The sequence below is a fragment of the Hemiscyllium ocellatum genome, chromosome 9 (genome assembly GCF_020745735.1).
Source record: "Hemiscyllium ocellatum isolate sHemOce1 chromosome 9, sHemOce1.pat.X.cur, whole genome shotgun sequence".
In the NCBI taxonomy this organism is placed as follows: Eukaryota; Metazoa; Chordata; class Chondrichthyes; order Orectolobiformes; family Hemiscylliidae; genus Hemiscyllium; species Hemiscyllium ocellatum.
The window spans coordinates 39,026,574-39,052,081 of record NC_083409.1 but is presented as its reverse complement, the minus strand read 5'-3'; the positions used below and the strand labels follow the sequence as shown (position 1 = coordinate 39,052,081).

General features: G+C 42.0%; 1 protein-coding gene across 3 annotated transcripts in view; it reads left to right on the top strand.

Annotated features, from left to right (window-relative positions):
- The window catches only part of ddr2a (discoidin domain receptor tyrosine kinase 2a), a 166,526-nt gene that overhangs the window by 59,597 nt on the left and 81,421 nt on the right, over positions 1-25,508 (top strand). Inside the window, exon 1 of one of the 3 annotated variants that reach the window (XM_060830161.1) lies at positions 2,691-3,376. The exons of the other annotated variants lie outside the window; for them this stretch is intronic. The gene's annotated coding sequence lies outside the window, so the exon portion shown is untranslated. Of the gene's footprint in view, positions 1-2,690; positions 3,377-25,508 lie in introns of those variants that run through there. 3 annotated transcript variants of the gene reach the window in all.

Sequence of the window (25,508 nt, the reverse complement as noted above, 5' to 3'; positions counted from 1 at the left end):
AGACAATGCATTAAAGGTGCAAGGTTAGAGTTTGTTGGTATCCCAATCTTGATTCAGACTGGTTCTATTTCCAAAGTTTATAAAATGTTCCATGGATTGACTGCCTGCAAATAGTATGCTTGAAATCATTTCAACAGGTGCTCCACGTACAGACATTGCATAGCTATTTACTTTAAAAGCAAATACAAAAAGCAAAAAAGCACCAATTTTCAGTTCCTTCGATTTTTAAGTTCCATATTGCCAAAGTATCTCCTTTCCGAAATTAGCTTCACAAAGATAAATAAACACAGAAAGATCACAAGCATTTTTCAACCTCGCCAAACAATGTATCCAGCAAATGTGTTCTTCAATATTATGATCCCTCCAATGTAATCACATTAGAAGTAGATGTGAAATAACTGCACAGAGGCCAGTAAGGGTGGCACCATGGCTCAGTGGTTAGCACTGTAGCCTTACAGCACCAGGGACCCAGGTTCAATTCCAGTCTCAGGTGACTGTCTGTGTGGAGTTTGCACTTTCACCCTCTGGGTTTCCTCTCGGTGCTCAGGCTTCCTCCCACTATCCAAAGATGTGCACGTTAGGTAAACTGGCCATGCTAAATTGCCCATAGTGTTCAGGGATGTGTAGGTTGGGGGTAAATATAGAGGAATGGGTTTGGGTGGGATACTCTTCAGAGGGTCAGTATGGACTTGTAGGGCCAAAGAGCCTATTTACACGCTGTAGGGATTCTATGATCCTGTCACCAAGTCACCCTTTATTTACATTTGTAAAGTACATGGATTCTGACTAGGCAGTTCAAAGATAGTCCTGAGACTGAGGAGACCTGCTGAATCACCTGTTTATATCAGTTAGCCATTAGCAATTCCAAAGATCTCATAATTAATGAGATCCACTTGGTTGTGGTTCCAATCATTCCATGATCAATCCCAAATAGGCCTCAGATCCTGTCTATCATGGGATGAGAAGCCAGTTGTGTTTGTTTCCCAAGTCATGATGACAACTGAAACAAAACTATCAACATAGAAAGGGAAACATTCTCACTCTCATTTGCATCAGATAAACATTCCACACTTGAGTATTCAGCAAACAATTCATTGTTCATTCCAACCAGGAAGTTAACACATTAATATATTGAGTCATAGATTCATACAGGACGGAAACAGACCCTTCAGTCCAACTTGTCCATACCAACCAGAAATCTTAAACTGAATTAGTCCCATTTGCCTGCATTTGGCCTATATTCCTCTAAACCTTTCCTATTCATGCATCTGTCCAAATGCCTTTTAAATGTAATTGTACCCACCTCTACCAGTTCCACTGGCAGCTCATTCCATACACGCATCACCCTCTGTGTGAAAACATTGCTCCTCAGGTCCCTTCTGAGCTGTGGGTAAAGGCTACAACTAATATTTTCCATGTGCAAGAACATGATTGAATTCTGGTGACTCATCTTCTCCCCAAATTTGCTTTGGTGAGGCAAATCAAAGGTATCATTAGTGCAACAATTGCTCAATAATTGACTGCTGGTATCCTTGGTGTTCCTCAACAAACTGCATTTGATAACAGTCTGCAGCACATGCGTGCATCTTTCTAATCTCACTCCCTTCAATGTAATGGTTTTGCAGAATGCACTGTCCATATGGTAAAGTTCAAGAGCATTAAATGCCAAGATTTTCAGAAAACCATGTCAAACCAACATGCTCGTCCTCAATGGAAAGATTCATCCCTCATGTTTGTGAGATCCATAATGTTCTTCCATCATACATTTCACCACTGAAGCAAAACAAATGTGATTCATTATTGGAAAGAAGGGTATTTAGCCAGGGTGGCATGGTGGCACAGTGGTTAGCACTGCTGTTTCACAGTGCCAGGGACCCAGGTTCAATTCCTGCCTCGGGTAACTGTGTGGAGTTTGCACATTCTCCCCGTGTCTGCGTGGGTTTCCTCCGGGTGCTCTCGTTTCCTCCCACAGTCCAAAGATGTGCAGGTTAGGTCAATTGTTCATGCTAAATTGCCCGTAGTGTTAGGTACACTAGTCAAAGGGGAATTGGTCTGGGTGGGTTGCTCTTCAGAGGGTTGGGGTGGACTTGTTGGGCCGAAGGGCCTGTTTCCACACTGTAGGGAATCTAATCTAAATCCGTTTCCTCTCGTTGTTAATGGAAGTGCCTGTGGAAACAATTAACATTTTGGTGGGTTGCACTTAGAAATTAGGGATGTGGGTTTTTCTGCTAAACCCTTGCCATTGGGAGGAAAGTTTGGATTTGTGGTGCAGCTTAAATATGAATTATTCTCTCCCCACAATAACCAGCTCTCCCAAAGTGGTTACTGGTTCTGTGAGATAACCAAATCTCTCTCTCATTTTTGACAAGCCCAAGCAAAGAAGTTTGAGTGTAATTACAAAATTAGCAGAGGTTCGCAGACTGGCTGCTCCCTGCTGCCTTGCATTGTAACGGCGCAGGTGGGAAGAGCCAAAACCAAAGATATCAAAAAAAAGAGAAATTATTTTTTCTCCCCCATTAAAAAGGAATTTTATACATCCACAATCCCTTGCTGTTTTGTTGCAAGTCTCAATGTGTCTTTTATTCGTCGGCAGTCATCTTGTAAATAACTGCCATTTCAACCACCATGGGGTATGTCGTGCAGAGATGACTAAACATTATTAACAACATCTGGATTTGCTGGCAGCTCTCTGTTACTGAGGGCGGAAAGCCGACTTTCTCTTGGACTGCGCTCCTCGTGGACGAATGCCTCAGACACACTGAATCTGAGAAGAGATGGGCTAAAGGCAAAAAAAAACTAGTAGCAAGGGAAAGCAAACGTAAACAAGCCCAGCAGGATATGATAATTCAGAGTCTTGTCACTCGGATGACTCAAAGCCTCGACACTGTGTATGTAGTGGACATCGTGTCAGGCATGCTTTCGTTTATGTAGTACGAGCTTAAAAAGCTTGTTTACTGAAAACTTTTGGACACTCGTTGTCAGCAAGTCCTCCGTTTAAGCCCGACAATCCTGAAACGCAGACTTCATTTACTGAGAGCCAGGAGAACTGCTCCAGCTTTCATGCCCGGAGGGATGACCTGATTGCATGATCATCTGGCCGCCCTTCCCTCCCTCAGTTTCATTGGATGAGTGGGGCAGATGGATGTATGAATTATGTTAATATGGCGTTTCGTACAAAGACGAAGGTATTACCTGCCTTTTCCCAGAGCTGGACTCTCTGCTTTTATGAGCGGTTGACCAGGGCTAGGAGCTGGGCTCTGAATGCCATGTGAAACAGCGTGTGCTGGAAAGTTGTGACTGATTTGGATTTGCAAGTGTTTGAAAGCTTTGCGGAGGAGTTAGGATCCTGAGAAGATTCTTTGTGTGATCAGCTCAGGTAGGTGCATCATTAAGTTTGGTTTTCATTGCTGATTTACGGCTCCGACTCTTAATGCTGTCCTATCTCTTTTTGCTGTCCTACGTTCAGTTTTCATAAGGCCAATTACAGTGGATCATGTAAACCTATGTTCCAACGCTATTATTGTTTTGTGAGCAGTGTGTTTCAGGTTGTCTCTCATGACCTGCAAAACTTTAATATTTACAAATACTAGCTGAGGAGGTCTGACTGAAAGCAGATCTAAGGCGTGGGGTCCAGAGAAGTATTTTTTCTGTTGCAAAAATTTCTCGTGTATTTTCCGGGTACTTGACATCGCCGTTGAAGTGAAATTTGTTTGCTCTCCCTTCCCGAGTCCAGAGTCTCATATCCCAGTACTATTCCATCTAGACCCAGCAGGTATGGCGACATCCGTGGAGGGAGAAACAATTGATTAAGCAGAATTCCTGCACTCAGGGAAATACCCCGCCTCTTGGAACAGACTGGGGTGCAGATCAGCTCTCCACTGGGGCTCTTGCGGCGCAGTGGTAGTGTCCTTATCTCTGAGCCAGGAGCCAGATGTGTGTCATGACGCCCGTAAGCAGATTGCTCCTCGGATGCTGCCTGACCGGCTTTTCCAGCACCACTCTAATCTGGTGCTCTGGTTTCCAGCACCTGCAGTCCTTGTTTTTTTTAAAAAAACATCCCACACACCATTGAAACGGGCAGTCAATTTACCATAACCAGTGTCAATCCTCTACCCTCGCTGACATTTGTCTGGTGCGTGAGAACTACCCCCATTCCACCACATACATGTTGCATGTAGAGGTTGCTCGCTCATAAGAGAGTTTCTCTGTCTCACTCCAGGAAACCCTTGCAGTTGGAGGCTCCCTCTCCCAGTGCCTGTCGCTCCCTGGGGAGCTCTGCCATTCCTGAAAACATTTGTTATGCTAATACTTCCAGGCGTGCCATCAGGTTGAAGTACTCCTGAGGTTTCCTACCTCCCTCCGCATTGCCCACCCTACCCAGTGTTGCCAGCCCTCTGATTGACCCAACTGCATCGAGTGCTCACCCTCTCTATTTTTAACAGGACTGTAAGAGCAGAAGCAGCCATTAAGGAGGCTGTCTCCAGTGACCTTGTTGATCCCCTCCCACTGTTAGAAAATGTCTGCTCCAGATATGTATTTTTGTTTCAGACACTGGGGCGCTGAAGACTGGGGAAATGCCCAATATTTCAGGTTGATGACTCATCATCAGGAATCCATCTGAAATGTTGACTCCCACGTCTTTCTCCGTAGATGCTGCCCAAGCTTCCTGAGTAATTCCAAAAATGACTTCCAACTTAGTCCTAGCTGCAAATGTGTTGCTGGTCAAAGCACAGCAGGTTAGGCAGCATCTCAGGAATAGGGAATTCGACGTTTCGAGCATAAGCCCTCCAACTTAGTCCTACCCTTGCACCTTCCAACTCAGCATTGGCAGTGAGGGGGTTAAGACAACTCTCTCATATTCACTTGAGCATCGACTTTGTTAGAATAAATGAGTGAGTCTGTAACCACTTAGTGTCCAATGCCTTCTCAAACGGACATTTCGCTTCTGCTGAAATACTTGCTTTAGGATGCCAATGATTTGTTTTATAGCATTTTGTTAGGCAATTTGGCTCTTACTTGCATGTGTGTCTGTGTGGGTGACCCCCTTTGTTTTGCCACAGTATGCATGTCCATCTCAAAGCTCAGAACTTTCAAATATTATTTGTTGCTGAGGCTTAGGAAGGAGAATTGCTCTTTAAAAACATTGGAGGAAATGGCATGATACCAAGACCCTTTAACCCCCCCTCTTCCCTCTTCCAGTGGCTTCTCCTGCTCTGTATAATCTCACATTATTTTCCCAGTCATTGATTCCAACAGGAAGGCCTAATCCTGTACCCATGTGAATCCTATGTAAAAGTCTTTATTCCCCAAGGAGGACTGAAACCTTAAACTATGGAGAATTATAGAACCAGCCAGAAGTCAAGCAGAAACCAATCTCTGAGCAGTCGATCAAACTTTCAAAAGGCACTGGTGGGGACACTCCTGCTGCTTTAGTACATGCTAGTCTGTACCAGGGTAAGAGAGGTAAAGGTTATAGTATGGAGATCCAAAGTGGCAGTGCCCATCAAATACTGAACAACTTCATGAGTAGCCCGCTCAATCTGTTTCCAGTGATGTTATGTGTACATTTGCTAACACAATTTATGATATAACTTTCGAGTACTTTACATTGCAAGTGTGCAACATCAATTTGGAACCTTAAGGAACCTCAGAACACCCCAAAAAATGATTTCCATTGGGTCCAGTTTTGCCGCCTGTGTCTTAAAGAAAAACAATTTTACCTGACTGCAAGTTATTCCTTGGAGTCTGAAGACTTGCTCCTTGACTTTTTAGGGTGGCATGGTGGCTCAGTGGTTAGCACTGCTGTCTTACAGCACCAGGGTTTGATTCGACCCTCAGGAGACTCTGTGGAGTTTGTACATTCTCCCCGTGTCTGCATGGGTTTCTTCCTGGTGTTCCGGTTTCCTCCCACAGTCCAAAGGTATGTACATTAGGCGGATTGGCCATGTTAAATCTCCCATAGTGTCCAGGAATGTACAGGCTAGGCGGGTTAGCTAGGGGAAATGCAGGGTTATAGACATAGGGTAGAATGGTGGGCCTGAATAGGCTGCTCTTTGGAGAGTCGGTGTGGACTCAATGGACTGAATGGCCTGCTTCTGCACTGTAGGGAATCTATGATTCCATTATTGTAGATTTTTCTTAATTTACAGTTGACTATAATAATATGGGGCCGATAAGAGAGGTTTTTGTGATGTGTAAAGAATTAATCACCTTGGTGGTTCAAATGCCAGCTTAAAGGCTTTATCTTGAAGGTAGTGAAAGACTACATTGTAAGGATATAATACCACAGGGTTTCTCATGGATTATTCTTCGGAATGGTTGGATGCCAATTTTATATGAACCATACCCCTGTTTTCAAGGGAAAGATGCAGAACAGTTATTTGGCATTTTAATGCCAGAAGAGAAGGAAAACGTGGCACTGCCCACATACCCAACATTGGCCAGGTCACACATACCATTGGCAGAACCCTGGCAGAAGGAATTCTGCTTTTGCTGTCAGTTTGTCAATGGGGTCTGGCATGATATGATTCAAGACCAAAAACTTCATCACTGCTAACACTGCCAGGGGATTTAAATCATATTAAATCACAGTCTTTCTACCAAGATTTAATATGTATTATTCTTCATGGTATTCTTTGTATGTCTGTCCCTTTTTTAAATTTCCTGTAGCGGTCTATGTATAAAGGCAGCTGTTGTTTGTGCAACATGAGGGGACCTGTGCCAAGCCAAAACAGTGTATAAAACCTTCTTAAAGGGACATTTCCATTTTGTAAAAATACTTGCTGTTTTTATAGCAGTAACATCCCACGAGTTTTCACATCTCGCATACTTCAATCGGGTTTTCAGACAAATGACTTTGTTTCACAAAGACAGTAGCCTTTAATAATCAGGGCCAGAAGTGTAAGCTCAGACAGACACAGTGAGTTGCTTGAAAAACAACCAGCAAACAATTAAGATTGAGTCAATTTGCGAGACTTTGAAAGATTCCTCATTACAAGAATTTGAAAAAGCTTGTTATCTTGGAGTCTTTCATAGGCTTCCCATTGTACCATCTGTGGACTGGAAGACTAGAATTGCTTCTCACCACATTAAGAGAAATTGTCCCTATTGGAATCAGAATGAAATCTAACTGAAGTTGACTAGGAATAAACTCTTTGTGTCTCATATAAGCGTCACAAAATTCTTAGTTTAAAGTTATTACTTACGAATATTTGTGCTGAAATCTTCCAAATTTTAATACTTGGTAACAATTAAAACAATTCTTCAAGTTTGTTGAATTATAATCGAACTTCATTCATCAACTATACGTAGGGCAGCATGGTAACACTGCTGCCTCGCAGTACCAGGGACCCAGGTTCAATTCCACCCTTGGCTGACCATAAGTGTGGAAAGTTAAAAATCACACAACACCAGGTTATAGTCCAACACTTGATGAAGGAGCGTCGCTCCGAAAGCTAGTGTGCTTCCATTTAAACCTGTTGGACTATGACCTGGTGTTGTGTGATTTTTAACTTTGTACACCCCAGTCCAACACAGGCATCTCCAAATCATGACATCTGTGTGAAGGTCGCATGTTCTCACTGTGTCTGTGTGGGTTTCGTCTGGGTGCTCTGATATCCTCGCACAGCCCAAAGATGTGCAGGTTAGGTGAATTGGTCATGCTAAATTGCCCATAGTATCCAGGGATGAATAGGCTGGGTGGATTAGCCATGGTAAATGCAGAAGTATGGGGTTAGAGTGGATGCGCTTTGGAGGCTCAATGGGCCAAATGGCCTCTTTCTGCACTGTAGGGATTCTGTGTTGTATTTTTAAGAGTTCAGAAATTCAGGATAGTGGTTTCAAACACATTTGTGTTTTGCCTACCCTTGATCGTAGACCCCATCTATCTCTGAATTTGTAACTAATCTATTTAAGCAGTCACTACAGTCTTAGCAGATCATAAGGCTGGTCTCACATTACAGACCGACAACTAGTTCTAGTTTAACCAGAGGATCATGACTCCTCTGGTGCAGAGAGAGGTTGAGAAGGAGGAGGTAACCTCAGCAAGTAGCAGGGATTGAACTCACACTGTTAGTTTCATTATACATTCAACTAGCCATGCAGCAAACTGAGCTAAACTGACTGTATTGCAGAAAGAATATGAAATGTTGAGAGATTTCCCATTTTATGTAGAATGAGCACTCGATTCCATTACAGTAACAGCAATTTGAATTTATCTAGTGTCTTTAACGAAGTAAAGTTTCAAGAAAATGCACAGAATGTACAAAAATTTGCAAAACTCATAGCAGATGATATTCAAACAGATATGTTTTTCCAAAGATGTAGATTTAAAGGTGCCTATTAAAGGAAAAGGATTCGGTAGAGAGATGGAGAGTTGAGAGTGTGGTGCCAGAAAAGCACAGCAGGTCAGGCAGCATCCAAGGAGCAGGAGATTCCAGCATCTGTAGTCCTCACTTTCCCCTAGAGAGATGGAGAGGTTTATAGGTAGTATTCCAGAGCATGGAGTCAAGAAGCCTGGAGACTTGGCCATCAACAGTGAAACAAGGCAAGTGGAGAACACAGTTGATGGGTTGCATACGAGAGGAAGATAGAGTAGGGTGGGACAAAGCAATGGAGGGATTTGAGTACAAGACTAGGAATATTAAAACTGTGGCATTGCTGAATGTAGAATAGCGAGCAGATGGGTGATGGGTGAATGAGTGAAGTGTGAGTTGGAATGTGGCAACATGATTTTGATCAGCTCAAGTTTACAAAGGATGAAAGATGGCAAATTGATTAGCGCTGAACTGGAATAAGTGTGTTTTGAGGTAAGAAAATCATATCCCATTTTATAAAGGTCACAATGGGTTCTCATAATATAGTTTGAGGAAGTATGAAAGGCAGAACCAAATTTAAAATTGAATTTGTCACAATCAAACCACTTGAATGTCGTTATTTAATTTTTTTCTGAAAGTTGTTGTTGAATTTTTTTCACAGTACACTTTTAGCTTTTTCATATGGTTCATTGTTGGTACTGAGTTATTCACATCCAAACTCCTAATGTATATTCACTATGAGATATTTGCCCACTCTGACGCAGACCCTAGCACTGCCCTCCACTGAAAGAGGGAGTGGAGTTTTTCATTTGTGAGAGGCGTGGTCAATAAAAGATCATGCTGTTTTTGTTTCTTCTACAGAAAATCAGCCAGAACATCACAGTTTGTTACAACGTGCCTAAATCCTGCTTAGCGAGCACTGACATGTGTGACAAGTCAAGCAAGGGGCAATCCTCGTAGTTAGCATCAAAGTTCTACAAATATTAGAGGTGTTTAAGAGCATAGCATTTGTTTTGGGCTTTCCTAATAGCAATATTGCAAAGGCTAAAAGGAGATTTAAACAATTTCCACAATGTGCTCGTAATCACATATAGAATATCATCCTCTGCATGTCACTTGCGAAAAGGCACAGTCTTCAATACTTGAGCATTTCTGAATAAAGACATATATTGCCAAAGCTTTTCATCTTGTGCTTATAAGAACAATTCTCAAGAATATCAAATGAAGGAAGCCAACCTTTATACTGCCTGAGAGGAGAGTTCTGATTTGTTGGCAAATGGAAATGATTATTCTTTTGGCAAGTGGACACTGTTTTTTAAAAATAATTTTTGGAATATGGATGTTGCTGGCCGGGTCAGCATTTGTTACCCTTCCCCAGTTGCCTTATTAAATTACAAACTAGCTGTCCAATATTAGATGTAATTCTATGTTTGGACAACATTTGCTGGATAATCCTGAGTGCGCAAAATTTTACACTACCAATTTAGGCTTAGCATCAGGCTTGCAGTGCAGTACACTTACCTGTATTGGAAGTTACATTTTATTTATACATAGGGCCCTGTTCTTTACAGACAGAATTGTCATGTACATGCACTGCTCCTGGTTCAACTCAACAAAGTACATGACATCCATTCACTGGTTCATTCCTCAGGAGTCAACTTAACTAGTTTAAAATTTAAACAATGTTTGGCAATTAACTATCAGTCATCTTTCACTGATGCATTCTTTGTAGCAAAACCTCTACCAATCAAAGTCTATTTGCCAACACCCAACAGTAATCAACACTCTGCTGTCACATTGTACTAATGTTAGTTTTCCTTTCCATTGTTATTTCTTGCAAATTGTCCTGATAAGTGCAAGACACAAAGCTTCAACAAAAGATGTCCCCATTTTCAGTAATATCCACATTCTGACAACTTTACACTGCTGTTTTTTTTACGAGGTCCTGTGTGTTTCTTTTGTTCAGTTAACTCTGCAAAAGTACTTTTACCAATGCTTCTTAAAAAGACAGTTTCAGAGTGTAAGCTGTCAATTTGTTTGGATGAATGCTACAAACTGGTCTAGTCCATGTGGATCAGAGCAGAGGTTGGGAGGTATTTTCACTACCTATGCCCTGCATATGTATACTGGGGTGAGAATTCCGGGCAGGAATCTCTCAAGGGCTGCAAAAACTGAGAATTCTTGAAATTAAAATTCAAACACCTGCATGTTTTGTCACAAATCGGGGAATGTAGATGTGCGTCTGAAAATGATTCGTCACTGGCATCACCAAATAACTATTTGAAGTATTTCATAGAGGTTTAATTGAGAGAAGCATTATGCAGACATTTATCAGTGTGCATTCAAGCAACTGATCATACCTTAACACTTACCCCAAAATTATTTAATTATTCATGTGGAAATTTCCTCTTCCGCTCTTTCTAGAAAAAATGTGCTTCGGTATAAAACACTGGCCTATATGGCCTGCCAATACCCCTATGTGTTGATGTGACTTGTCTCAGCCACCAAAGGCAGATCTCCAAATAGCTTCATTACCCCCAGGTCAAAATCATAGGTTCTGGAGGTAGAAAAAGTAGCAGTGGGCAATTCCAGCTTTTAATTGTTGTGGCAGACCTCTGCCAGAGAGCATAACTGTGAATAAGAAAGAACCTTGCATTTTTAAAGCATCTCTGGTGATCCAGGATGCCACAAAGCTGTTCACAGCCCATGAATACCTTTTGAAGTATACCCAGATTAAAAAATAAATATTAGCCAGGACATTGAGAAATGATGATGATTTCTTGCAAAACAAAACCATGGTGCACTTTGCCATTAACCTGAGAGAGCAGCCTTGGCTTGACATCTGTCTTAAAGATAGGTGCATCACAAAATACATGTCAGCCTGGATTCTGTGCTCAAGCCTTGTGCAATGGGAATTGAACTGATTAATCTTCTAGACTCGTGCAACAGGAGCGCTACCACTAAATTACCACTGACGAGAGAATTGAGTACGGCTATGATTCCCCTGGGATAAACACCTCTGATGTTGAACACATCGATCTCTACAGCCACCTATTTGTGAAGATATTGGAGACGTACGATTACATACGAAACCAGAAGCTCTGTGCGCACTGTCTTCATGAGGTAAAGCATAACAGCAAAGAAGAAATATAGTGGAGCAAATGTTAGGATGATTTGTTGGCAGACAAATGTGGTCATCAGGCTAAAAAGGGAGCATTTCTTTGGAGTACAGGAGCCTTTCTGCGTATTCCATCTGCAAAGGATGCAGTATGCAAGAGCATCAAAACTAATTCATGTTAGCTTGAGGTTTATATTCAAATGATGGAATGATAAATTATTCTACATTGCTTTTTAGACACGATTGTATTTATTTTAACTTACTGAAAATGCAGTGGTAACATGATCAAACTGTTTCTGACATCCAGTTAGTCATTTTGAAATACTTTCCACATTCCCCTAATGCCACAATGCATGCTGGATCCACGAGACCTCGCTGATGTGTCACTTAGCTGTGCCATTCAGTCTCAGTCTAATGCTTTGAAACTTTCTGCTTCAGGCTGCTCTGTTTCCACTGAAATCTGCTTTTCATTACTGCTTGGAGGATGTGCGTAAGGCCTGAATTTAAGTCCAGGCCTTAAATATTTCTGCTGCAGGATCTATATTTTGATTTTCGATGTGCTTTGAAAATTAAATGATTTACTCAGTACTTTTTCTCTGGGGACCTTTCATTAACGTATGAGGAATTTAAAGGCTTCAGCTTTCTATTCTTGTTCACTTCAAAGATTGTTCAGTTTAATGAAATTCTAGAAGCTTTCTGTGATGTGCCTGTTTGGCACATGGAGGAGACCTGCTAAGTGAAAGGCAGTTTGATTCCTTTCAAATTCTCAAAGTATACACAGAGGCATGTGAGTAGTGTAGGCGGATTGATTGAGGTCAAGAGTGTGATGTTGGAAAAGCACAACAGGTCAGGCAGCATCCGAGGAGCAGGAGAATCGATGTTTCAGGTATAAGTCCTTCATCAGGAATGAGGCTCGGGAGCCTTGTGGGTGGAGAGATAAATGGGAGGGGGTTGGTGGGGCTGGGGGGAAGGTAGGGGGCTGCGAGTGTGATAGTTGAATGGAGCTAGGGATAAAGGTGATAGGTCGGAGGGGAGGGTAGAGTGGGTAGGCGGGAAGGAAGGTGGGCAGGTGGGATGGGTCATGAGGGTGGTGCTGAGCTAGAAGGTTGGAACTGGGGTAAGGTGGACGGAGGGAAAATGAGGAAACTGGTGAAATCCACATTGATGCCATGGGGTTGCAAGGTCCCAAGGCAGAAGATGAGGCGTTCTTCCTCCAGGCGCTGGGTGGTGAGGGAGTGACAATGGAGGAGGCCCAGGACCAACTGTCCTCGGTGGAATGGGAGGGGGAAGTTGAAATGTACAACAACGAGGCGGTGGGTTTGGTTGGTGTGGGTTTCCCGGAGATGTTCTCTGAAGTGCTCTGCGAGTAGGCGTCCAGTCTCCCCAATGTAGAGGAGACTGCATCGGGAGCAATGGATACAATAAATGATATTGGTGGATGTGCAGGTGAAACTTTGATGGACGTGGAAGGCTCCTTTGGGGCCTTGGATGGAGGTGAGGGGGGGGGGGGTGTGGGCATAGGTTTTGCAATTCCTGCAGAGGCAGGGGTGGGTGCCGGGAGGGGAGGGTGGATTATTGGGGGGTGTGGACCTGACAAGGTAGTCACAGAGGGAGCGGTCTTTATGGAAAGCAAATAGGGATGGGGAGGGAAATATATCTGTGGTGGTGAGGCCCACTTTTAAGTGGTGGAAATGGTGGAGGATGATGCAATGTATCCAGAGGTTGGCAGTGTGGAAGGTGAGGACCGGGGGGTTCTTTCCTTATTGTGGTTGGAGGGGTGGGGTTCAAGGGCAGAGGTGCAGGAAGTGGATGAGATGTGCTGGAGGGTATCATCAACCAACTGATGATGATGAAAGGCTTTTGCCCGAAACATCGATTTTCCTGCACCTCGGATGCTGCCTGTTCTGCTTTTCCAGCACTACACTCTCAACTCTAATCTCCAGTATCTGCAGTCCTCACTTTCACCTAACTGGATTGATTGAGTGTTCACCAGTTGAAAAGGTTAATCTTGCTGGATTAGGTTATTTATGTACCACAAAATGCATCAGTTGAGCATTGGGAATGGTTAGGACAGGGTTTTTGCACAGTGTTTGTATAACATTCAGAAATTCTAAAGGAAAAGAATAATCATGATTATTGTTACACCTTTAGGTTACCATCCTTTTATTTAGTCATGGAATTGATTGGCCTTCAGGATATGGGTGATCCTGCCATGTTGATTCACCACCCCTAGTCATTTTCTGCTTGGGAACACTGCTGCCTTCAGGATTCAATACAGAGTTCAGTAATTTTAGAATCGGAACACTTTATTCTGTTTCTTTCACACAGCCCCATACCCCTGGTCCTGTCATGAGTCATAGAGTCTTACAGAGTCATAGAAGTGTACAGCATAGAAGCAGACCCTTTGGTCCAACTTGTCCATACTGACCAGATATCCCAATCTAGTCGAGTCCCATTTTCCAGCACTTGGCCCATATCCCTCTAAACCCTTCCTCTTCATATACCCATCCAGATACATTTTAAATGTTATAATTGTACCAACATCCACAACTTCTTCTGGCAGCTAGTTCCATACACACACCACCCTCTGAATGAAAATGTTGCCCCTTAGGTCCCTTTTAAATTTTATCTTCTTTCACCCTAAACCTATGCCCTCTAGTTTTGGACTCGGCCATGTCAGGGAAAAGACCTTGTCTATTTATCCTATCCATGCCTCTCATAATTTCAATAAACTTCAATAAGGTCACTCCTCAACCTCCGACACTGCGGGGAAAACAGCCCCAACCTATTCAGCACATGGGCTTCTTTCAACACAGCCAACCCATTTTCACTTACTCATGGATCCCATTATCAGCTTTAGTTTCTTCCTAGTTTACCTTGGCTAATCATCCCTTTTAACTGCCTGACTAAGCTCTGTCTCCAACTATTTGCTCACTCATTCCCCATCCCTTATATCCTGCACATTTTCCTAGCTACTAATAGTTCTGATGAAGGGTCTATGGACCAAAAATGTTAACTCTGTTTTCTCTCCACAGAGGATGCCAGACCCCCTGACTTTCTCTGCTGAAAATGTGTTGTTGGAAAAGCGCAGCAGGTCAGGCAGCATCCAAGGAGCAGGAGAATCGACGTTTCGGGCACGAGCCCTTCTTCAGGAATCCTGAAGAAGGGCTCATGCCCGAAACATCGATTCTCCTGCTCCTTGGATGCTGCCTGACCTGCTGCGCTTTTCCAGCAACACGTTTTCAGCTCTGATCTCCAGCTTCTGCAGTCCTCACTTACCCCTGACTTTCTCTAGCAATTTCTGTTTTTTGTTTCAGATTTCCAGAATCTGCAGTTCTTTGTTTTATGTTATTGCATTGAGACTGTGTTGATGGACCACCGGGAACTGCAGCAGTTTTTTTTCTTTTATTCACCACCAGATGTTAGCATGGCTGGCAATGCCTGCATTTATTGCTAATCCCTAAGAAGGTGATAATGAACATGTAGTCTGCATGGTGTATCTACTCCTCTGTCGATGACAGCTGGGAAGGTCTAGGATTTTGAGCCACTGATGAAGGAAAGATGATATATTTTCAAGTCAGGAGAGTCAGTGGCTTGGAGGGGCACTTGCAGGTGGTGATGTTCCCCTGTAGCTGATGGGCCATCGAGGCAGTAGAGGCCTAACCTTGTAGTGCAACCTAGCACTAATACACACTGCTGTCAGTGTATGATCTCTAGAAGGTATTCCCATCTCTTGCATGCTGCCCAAGGGCAAGCTCAATTCTCACCCACAAGTTTTCTGAGAGATTTGCTAAGAAGGAGACAACTGAAAGTTCCATCTTTGAAAAGATCCTTGGGCTGCAGCAGGGATCCCCAGGTATCCTTTATAATGAGGGGCTCCACACAGATACTACCACTAAAGATAAATCCAGTTTCCTGAACCAATGCTCTTCTCCCAAATTGCTGTAACTGTCTGGAAATTGGTCTGAGTCCAGCCGTTTGGCACCTGAGATATGAATACTGACACAAAGTCTGTGACTGCTATGTCCCTGGTGAAGGAATACAAGTTCGCGTTGGATTCCTCTGTATCTTGGAGGTGATGGTGACCACTTCAAAATGTCTGATATAACTAATGAATTGTTATGAATATGGTTCTTCTCATATGTGGATTCAACAAAGAGTTAAAGGAATGAAACTCAAGTAGAATTCGTCTGCTATGTCATTAAGGTTGCTCCTATCTTACTTCTCTTTGGAGTTTGGGTACACATTACACATCAAATGTGGTCAAAAAGAAAGCAAACACACCGCCTCTCTTCCCACATAAAATTATTGATGTTACTAATAGTGCTGAGTGAGTGTAACTGAAGTGAGACAGGAAAAGTGAATAGGACATGTGAGCAAGTAAGTTTAAGATGGATACCTACATTTAGTGAAACTACAACAGTTTATAGGAGAATAGTGCAGCTGTGGTTCCTTTAGTGGCTTCCTCATTTCCTGATGCAGAAGGTTATGGGTGCATGTTGTTGTCTTGAACTTGTGCATGACAGCTAGGCAGATAATTCAGTGCTTTAGAGAGGGAGTGCTGCATTAGCTTTCAAATGAGTTGTTTAACTAGTCAGGTAAATATAAATGACCCTGGGGCATGATTTTGAAGAAGAGAGGATGCGTTCCTGTTGCTGAGGCCAACATTCATATCTCAAACCAGTTTATCTCTTATTGCCATGTTGCTGCTTGTAGAATGTTTCAGTTATTCAGCTTTGCATTATTTTCATTGTACGAATGAGCTCACTGTGTATCAGAGGATTTTACTAACAATAGTTTCTAAATTAAATAATTTAGCAACGTGAAAAGAAATTTACCTCATTCACCTCATCAAGAAATTAAAAATTTTTGTTTAGAATCTGGTCTGGTCATTTTTCACAGCTTTCCTCCCTAGACCCAAACTAGCACAGTATTAACAAAAATTGAAAGAACTGTGGATGCTGGAAATCAGGAACAAACACAGAAATTGCTGGAAAAGTTCAGCAGGTCTGGCAGCATCTGTGTAAAGAAAACACAGTAACTTCATTGAGCTTGTTTGAAGAAGCAACAAAGAGGATTGATGTGGGTAGAGCAGTGGATGTGATCTATATGGACTGCAGTAGGGTCTTCAGCAAGGTTCCTTATGGTAGCAAGGTTAGATCAGATGGAATACAGGGTGGACCAGCTATTTGGATACAGAACTGGCTCGAAGGTAAAAGATAGAGGGTGGAGGGTTGCTTTTCAGATTGGAGGCCTGACCAGTGGTATGCCTCAAGGATCAGTGCTGGGTCCACTGCTTTTTGTCATTTATATAAATGATTTGGATGTGAACATAGGAGGTATGGTTAATAAGTTTGCAGATGACACAAAAATTGGAGGTGTAGTGGACAGTGAAGGTTACCTCAGAGTAAAACAGGAGCTTGATCCGATGGGCCAATGGGCTAAGGAGTGGCAGATGGAGTTTAATTTAGATAAATGTGAGGTGCTGCATTTTGGAAAGGCAAATCAGGGCAGGACTTATACACTTAATGGTGAGGTCCGAAGGAGTGTTGCTAAACAAAGAGAGTGCAGGTTCATAGTTCCTTGAAAATGGATCGCAAGTAAATAGGATGGTGAAGAAGGTATTTGGTATGCTTGCCTTTGTTGATCAGTGCATTGAGTATAGGAATTGGGAGCTCATGTTGTGACTGTACAGAATATTGGTTCAGTCACTTTTGGAATTTTGCTTGCAGTTCTGATCTCCCTGCCATAGGAAGGATGTTGTGAAACCTGAAAGGGTTCAGAAAGGATTTACGAGGATGTTGCCAAGATTGGAGTTTTTGACCTACAGGGAGAGACTGAGTAAGCTGGGGCTATTTTCCCTGGAGCGCAGAGGCTGAGGGGGTGACCTTATAGAGGTTTATAAAATCATGAGGGGCAAGGATAATGTAAATAGGCAAGGTCTTTTCTCCAGGGTGGGTAGTCCAAAATTAGAGGGCTTATGTTTAAGGTGAGAGGGGCAAGATATAAAAGGGACCCAACGGGCAACTTTTTCACACAGACAGTGGTGCATATATTGAATGAACTGCAAGAGGAAGTGCTGAAAGCTGATACGATTACAACATTTAAAAGGCATTTGGATGATATATGAATCAAAAAGATTTAGAGGGATATAGGCTAAATGTTGGCAAATGGGACAAGATTAAATAGGTTATCTGGCCAACATGGACAAGTTGGACCGAAGGGTCTGTTACCATGCTGTATATCTCTGTGACCCTTTTACTCTACGTGAGTTAATGTTTCAGATCCAGTGACCCTTCTTCAGAACAGTGTTAATAAACACTGGTACTTCTACAGTTTTGAGATGTTTTGCATTGGTTTAGACAAGCAGAAATTCACTTAGTGTGAGCAATTTGTTTTGGGCAATTATAGTTAGTTTCCGAATATGAACCAGAAATTCTAGACCTGTGAGGCTGACACTGGGCTTGCACAACCTGTTAGTACATAAAATGAGGGAACAATTAGAGAAACTTGATCGAGAACAGAAAGCACAGATCTGTAAAAGCCAAAGGTAATTGCAGTATTTTTGAGTGACCAATTGGATGGATAAAAGTAAGTCATCTGATCGATGCAAAGTACATGAATTTCAGGTTGTTCCACGAGGAAATGTGGCAGTGTGGATAGAAAGTTTGATAAATATTACAGTTTAAATGTATACCGCTCAGATTGGAGAAGGGTAAGAGAGGATGTTGTTGGATAATTTTGTTCTGAGTATATCACTAATTTTCATTTGGGCATTGGTAGCATCATCTCCAAATTTTCAGGAATCACAAAAATACTACGTTTTACAAATAGGCAGTAGGAAGATAAGGAGACGTTAGCAAAATGGCAGATGATTAGAAAATGCATTTTATATTAATAGGTTTTGCAATAATACAGTTTGGGATGATGGTTAAGGAATGTAAATAGTGATGAGACACAGACTGGTGTAGGTGAATAGAGACCAAATGACCCAAACATGCAATTCAATGAGTGTGCAATTACAAGGAACTAAAGCCAAGGAGCGTTTTGGGTTTTCAAATGAGCCGAGTGCAAGACTGAAGAAATAATGAGTTTGTACAAAGTAATAGTTAGATAATATATTGTCAAAAGCAGTTTGGGTGTTTACAGAGTTTACAGTATAGACTGTTTACACCATAGATTTCCACTGCAGTAGTAAATGTAAAGAAAAGCTTTAACACCCATTTTGACAGTGTATGAAGGAAAAAGAGGAGTCTTTGGAACAAGGGTCAATAATTTGGTCACCCAACAGAATAAAAAGAGAGCATCAATGGAATTCCTTCCACAACGGATAGTGGAACAGTCGCTGGGCAGGACTCAGTTACAGATTATGGAAAGAGGATGATGGAGAGCACTGAGCTTCGTTTTGTTTCTCTTAAATGAAGAACTAGCACAGACATAAACATTCAAAACACCTCTATCTGTAGTGTAAACTGCTGTGGTTCTTAAACACCACACACCTAAGAGAAAGCTGTAGACAAAGTAGCTTAAATTGAACATGACAAATTGGCAAAATGAGTAAGTAAATGAAAGAATCATTGAACCTTACATGAAAAGAGGAGGCCATGTGACCCAGCATGTCTGTACAGCTATTTAAACAGCTGATCAAATTCATCTCATTACCCCAGTAAAATGTCTTCTATTTCTTTGTAAATTGGATTGAAAAAGGATCCAAGAAGTGGTACAATGGGAGTTCTCTGGGTAGGGAATGGTGAGAATCCAGTTCAGACAATAAACTTGTTCGTAGTCGTGTTGATTCCAGTGGTGTAAATTCAATAGTGTTTGGCAACTGTGGCCTCATCCTCCAGGCAGGTCTCCTCTTTCTAGTCTGACTTACTCTTCCTCTGTTTCTTCTTAAATCCTGTCCCTTTGCAATATCTTTCGGTTCTGAAGAATAGTTTGTGACTGACAGTTCCAGAACATCACAACATGTGACATTCCACTCTAAAGGTACCCATCTCAACAGCAGTCTCTCTATGTAATGGAATCAGTGTAGTCTGTCAGAGATGTGTGTTATGTGTGTGAGAGAGTGAGAGTAAGCACAAAACTTTGTAAGTAGTTGGTGTTGTAAATAAACTTCAGATATCTAACTCAAGGAGAAACAAACTGTCAGTGGTATGCATTACGTGGGCTAATACAGAGTAGTAAACCAAAATACATCATGGTGATTGTTAAGGTCCAGGCCAGACCCCCCTCAAAACATTTTAAGAAGGTAGCCCAGTACCTAACTTTTATTTTTTGTAAAGGCAGATGTAAGGTGGATATTCCAGAAGTGATACAGCTGGTCAAACCACTCAGATTTAGGCAAAACAGAATTTATTTAAAACATTTTGGATGAAACACGAAGAAAAGGAAACAGAATTTAAAATAACAACTTATTTGATAACACAACCAACACAATATCATAACAAAGCTGTTCCAATTCCTGCAACATCCCATTAACACACCCCTTGGCAAAAGGTAAACTCAAACACAGGTTCTTACAGGCAGGAGAGGTTTCAGAAGGATAGATCAGGCAAGAAATATCTGTTGAAGCATAAATCTTATATTTACTGTCAGCTGTTTCTCCAGGTCCCCAGAAGTTTTTGACTCCTTATTAAAACTAAACCAAACTAGAAAATACCTGAACTGGTTTTAAAAAGTCCTAAAGGCCTCCTCTGGCTGATAACTTGGTGGTTTCTGTCAGCCATTTGTCACCACTGCTTTTACAACCCCACTTGAAAAAAACTAAGGGCAACATAACCTTGTTAAAGGTATCATCACAGTGACAGTACATGGGCAGTAGAAGATGATGACACCAAGTATGTGTTGAACGCTAATGTTTTCATCTAGTTAGTGGCAATGCATGGACATTGCAGTTTTATGAAGTGACAGCAGAGGAGCAAACCTACCCTACTGTCATTTTGTTAGGTTAAAGGAGCTACATCAATGCAATTTGTTATTGCTGTCTTTGAACAGAGCTCCACAGCACAAAATCATTTTCAGACAGTGATATGTATATTTTACAGTTCACCGTAACTCTCATGTCTGAGTGGTGTTGAGAAAGAGTCAGAACATAAGAACTAGAAGCGGGAGTAGGCTGTCCGGCCCTTCGAGCCTGCTCTGCAACTCAATAAGATCATGGCTAAACTTTTCGTGCACTCAGCTCCACTTACCTGCGTTTTCACCATATCCCTTAATTCCTTTTTTTTCAAACAAGTATCTACCTTAGCATTAAAAGCAATTACTAAAGTAGCGTCGACTACTTCGCTGGGCAAGGAATTCCATAGATTAATAATCTTTGGGTGAAGAAGTTCCGTTTCAGTTCAGTTCTAAACCTGCTTCCTCTAATCGTGAGACCATGCCCTCTTGTCCTAGTTTCACCTACCATTGGAAACACCCTCACTACTTCTATCTTATCGATTCCCTTCATAGTTTTATATGTTTCTATAAGATACACCCCCACATTCTTATGAATTCTAATGAATATAATCCCAGTCTACTCAGCCTCTCCTCATAAGCCAACCCCCTCAACTCCAGAATCAACCTAGTGAACCTCCTCTGCACCCCCTCCAGTACCAGCACATCCTTTCTTAGTAAAGAGACCAAATCTGCACATCCCAGGTGTGGTCTTACCAGCACCTTGTACAGCTGTAACATTACCTCTTTGCTTTCAAACTCAAACCCTTCAGCAATGAAAGATAAAATTCCATTTGCCTTCCTAATTACTTGTTGTATCTGCAGACCAACCTTCTGTGATTCATGCACAAGGTCACCCAGGTTCCTCTGCAAATCAGCATGCTGCCATCTTTTACTATTCAAGCAATAATCTATTTTGCTCTTACTCCTACCAAAATGTACGACTTCACATTTGCTAACATTACTGCCAGACCTTTGCCCAATCACTCAATGTATCCGTGTTCTTCTGCAAAGTTTCCCAGTCCTCTGCACACTTTGCTCTGCCACTCATCTTCGTGTCATCGACAAATTTTGACACTGTACACATGGACCCCAACTCCAAATCATCTATATAAATTGTAAATAATTATGGACCCACCTGATCCCTGAGGCACACCATTAGTCACTGATTGCCAGCCAGAATAGCACTCATTTATCCTCACTGTTGGCTTCCGGTCAGTCAACTAATCCTCTGTCCACGCTAATACTCTGCCCCTAACACCATGCATCCTTATCTTATGCAGCAGCCTCATATGTAGCACCTTGTCAAAGGCCTTTTGGAAATCTAGGTATACCACATCGACTAGGTGCCCGTTGTCCACCTTGCTTGTCATGTCTTCATAGAATTCCAAAAGATTTGTGAAGCATGACTGCCCTTCATGAACCTGTACAATGGGACAATTTCTTTCAAGATGCCTTGCTATTTCTTCCTTGATAATAGACTCCAGCATCTTCCCCACTTCAGAGGTTAAGCTCACTGGTCTATAATTCCCCATCTTTTGTCTATTTCCGTTTTTAAATAGTGGCATCACATTTGCTATTTCCCAATCTGCTGGGACTGCCCCAGAGTCCAGCGAATTTTTGAAAATTACTGCCAGTCTACCTGCTATTTCTCCCACCATCTCTGTTAGTACACTGGGATGCATTTCATCAGGGTCAGAAGACTTATCTATCCTTAGCTCCATTAGATTACCCAACACTAGCTCTTTTGTAATAATAATTGTTTCCAGATCCTCACCTACCTTCGTCTCTTCGTCATGTCCTGGCATGTTTTTAGTGTCCTCCGCTGTAAAGATTGATGCAAAGTAACTTTTCAATGCCTCAGCCATTTCATCATCTCCCAGAACTAACTGTCCCTTCTCATCCTCTAAAGGATCAATATTTGCTTTAGCCACTGTTTTTGTTTTTTATATATTTATAGAAACTTTTGCTATCTGTCTTTATATTCTGTGCTAGTTTTTTCTCATGCTCCATCTTACTTTTCTTTATAGCTCTTTTTGTGACTTTCTGTTGACCTTTAAAGTTTTCCCAACCTTCTGGATTCCTGCTGTTTTTGGCCACTTTGTATGCCTTCTCTTTCACTTTGATAGCCTGCCTTATTTCCTTGGATACCCATGACAGATTACCCCTCCTCTTACAGTCCTTCCTTCTCACCAGAATATACTTTTGCTGAGCACTTTGAAAACTTTCTTTGAATGTCCTCCACTGCTCGTCAACTGTCGCACCATAAAGTCTCTGTTTCCAGTCTACTTTAGCCAGGTCCTCCCTCATTCTATCATAGTCCCCTTTATTCAAGCACAAGGGGTCAGGTCTTGGATTTTATCTTCACACTCTCCAGCTGTATTTTAAATTCATCCATACTGTGATCGCTCCTTCCAAGAGAATCCCTCACTGTGAGGTCATTAATTATTCCTGTCTCATTACACAGGACCAGATCTCGGATAGCTTGCTCCCCCTCATCAGTCCATTACATACTGTTCAAGAAAACTATCACGGATACACTCAACGAACTCCTCCTCAAGGCTACCCTGACTCAGCTGGTTTGACCGATTTACATGCAGATTAAAATCCCCCATGAAAGTAGCCGTACCACTTTTGCAGGTATTCGTTATTGCGCAATTAACGTTGAACCAAGCTGTGCAAATGTTCATTTTCATGTCCCTACAAGCATCAGTTTTTTAAAAGAGCTTCAGTTAGAGCTGTATGGACGTTCAAAACTAACTAACTTTTCAAACATTCAACCAAAGTGGACGAATCTCGTTACATCAAGTATCAACTCCTACATTTCAGTCTATCAGTTCCCATCAAACTACTGACAAACTGTTGTTTGTACTGCATATAAATGATTAGATTAGATTACCTACAGTGTGGAAACATCTGGAGGAAAATGTGGGTGGTCTGATTAGTAAGTTTGCAGATGACATGAAGATTGGTGGAGTTGCTAATAGTGTTGACGATTGTGAAAGGATACAATAGTTTATAGCTAAATTGGCGACTTGGCACAGAAATGGCAGATGGAGTTTAATTCAGACAAATGCAAGGTGATGCATTTTGGAAGACCAAATTTAGGTGTGAATCATATTGTAAATGGCAGAACTCTTCAGAACATTAACATACAGGCAGATTTGGGTGTGTGGGTCCCTATTCCCTAAAAGTGGCAACACAGGTAACGGAGGTGACTAAGAAGGCATGTGGCATGCTTGCCATCATCAGCCAAAGCAGGTAGTACAAGAGTTGGCAAACCATGTTGCAGCTATACAATACCCTTGTTAGGCCACATTTGGAGGATTATGTGCAGTTTTGGGTCACCATACAATCAGAAGGACGTGGAAGCTTTGGGAAGTGTACAGAGAAGGTTCACAAGGATGTTGCCTGGTCTTGAGAGCACTGGCTATGAGAAAGGTTAAAAAGAGTAAGATTGTTTTCACTGGAAAGTTGATGGCTGAGAGGACACCTGATAGAGGTCTACAAAACTATGAAAGACATAGATCAGAGGCTTTTGTCCAGGGTTGAGGTTTCAATTATAAGGGGGCACAGGTTCAAGGTGAGAGGGGGAATGTTTAAGGGAGATGTGTGAGGAAAGATTTTCATACAGAGAGTGGCAAGAGCCTGGAACGCACTGCCAGAAGAGGTGATGGAAGCAGCCCATTGGTAACACTTAAGAGGCATCTGGCTGGTTACATGAATAGGGAGGGAATACAGGGATACGGGCAGAAGTTTTTTTTTAGTGTAGTTAAGGCATGATAATCGGCATAGTAGGAGGGCCTTCATGGTTGGAGGCTGTGAAAAGCTGTATACAATATAAGATATTTATTTAATCAATGAGTGCATGCAAATTGCAAAGAACGACTTAATGGCAAATGTGTAGAAAATAAAAATTAACCGTTTAGTCTTTGGATTGAATCCTAAGATATTATTTGTGAGTTCCCAAAAGGAGCCTCCAGCACTAAAGCTGACTATCTCTGCCACTGTCAGTGATTGCAATAGACTGATTAACTCTGCAGATCTTCATAGGCCAGCCCCATGCACAAGCCTGTGCTGTATTCGTGGACTGCTGCTCTGCTACACCTATTCAAGTATCACTTTTATACTAGATCCCTTGTCCACGTTTGTGTATTATTGGCTCCCTGAATCACAAGAAATCCTCACCGTTTCTTCATTTATCCCACCCCTTCCATCTTCCTCCTTGTCTTTATCTCCACCCAACTTCCATCCTTTACCTTTAGTAACCATTGTCATCATAGTTTTTGTCCAAGTGAGCATCTCTGTAGTCTTCAAATCTCACACATTGTAGGTTCCCTGAACTCACCATAACATTTAAAGTAACTTCCAAAGACACAAGTGTGTGAATCTCACTAGACCAAAAGATACATAGATTCATTGATTTATACAGTGCAGAAAAGGCCCTACAGCCCATCGAGTTTGCACCAACGTAACTACTACTAAAAGTGCACTAATCCCAATTTCCTGCACTTGTCCCATATCCTTGAATGTTATGATATTTGAAGGGCTCATCCAAATATTTTTAAAGGTTGTAAGTTTTCAACCTCCACTACCTTCCCAGGCAGTGGATTCCAGATTCCCACCAGCCATTAAGTGGTTTTCCCAAATCCCCTCAATCTCCTGTCTCCTACCCTGAAATTATGCCCTCTTGTGATTGACTCCTCAACCAAGGGGAATAGCTGCTTGCTATGCAGCCTGTTCATACCCCTCATAATCTTATTTACCTCAATCAGGTGCCCCTCAGTCTTTCCATCTCTAAAGAAAACAATCCATGCCTATCTAGTTTCTCCTTATTTGTTTTTTAATTTTGTTTTTTAATTTCTCCATTCCAGACAACATCTTCTTGATCCTCTTCTGTATCCCTTCTAGTGCTATCACATTCCTTCCTGTAAAGAGGTGACCAGAACTGTACACAGTACTCCAGCTGTAGCCTGACCAAAGCTCTGTACAGCTACAACATTACATCCTTGCTCTTATACTCTGTGCCATGACTGACAAAAGCATGTGTCCTATATGCCTTCTTAGATGGGGTAGGAAGACAAGTGTCCACTCACACTTTGCTGTCCCCGTAGTCCCAACTCCCAAGCTTCTTTATT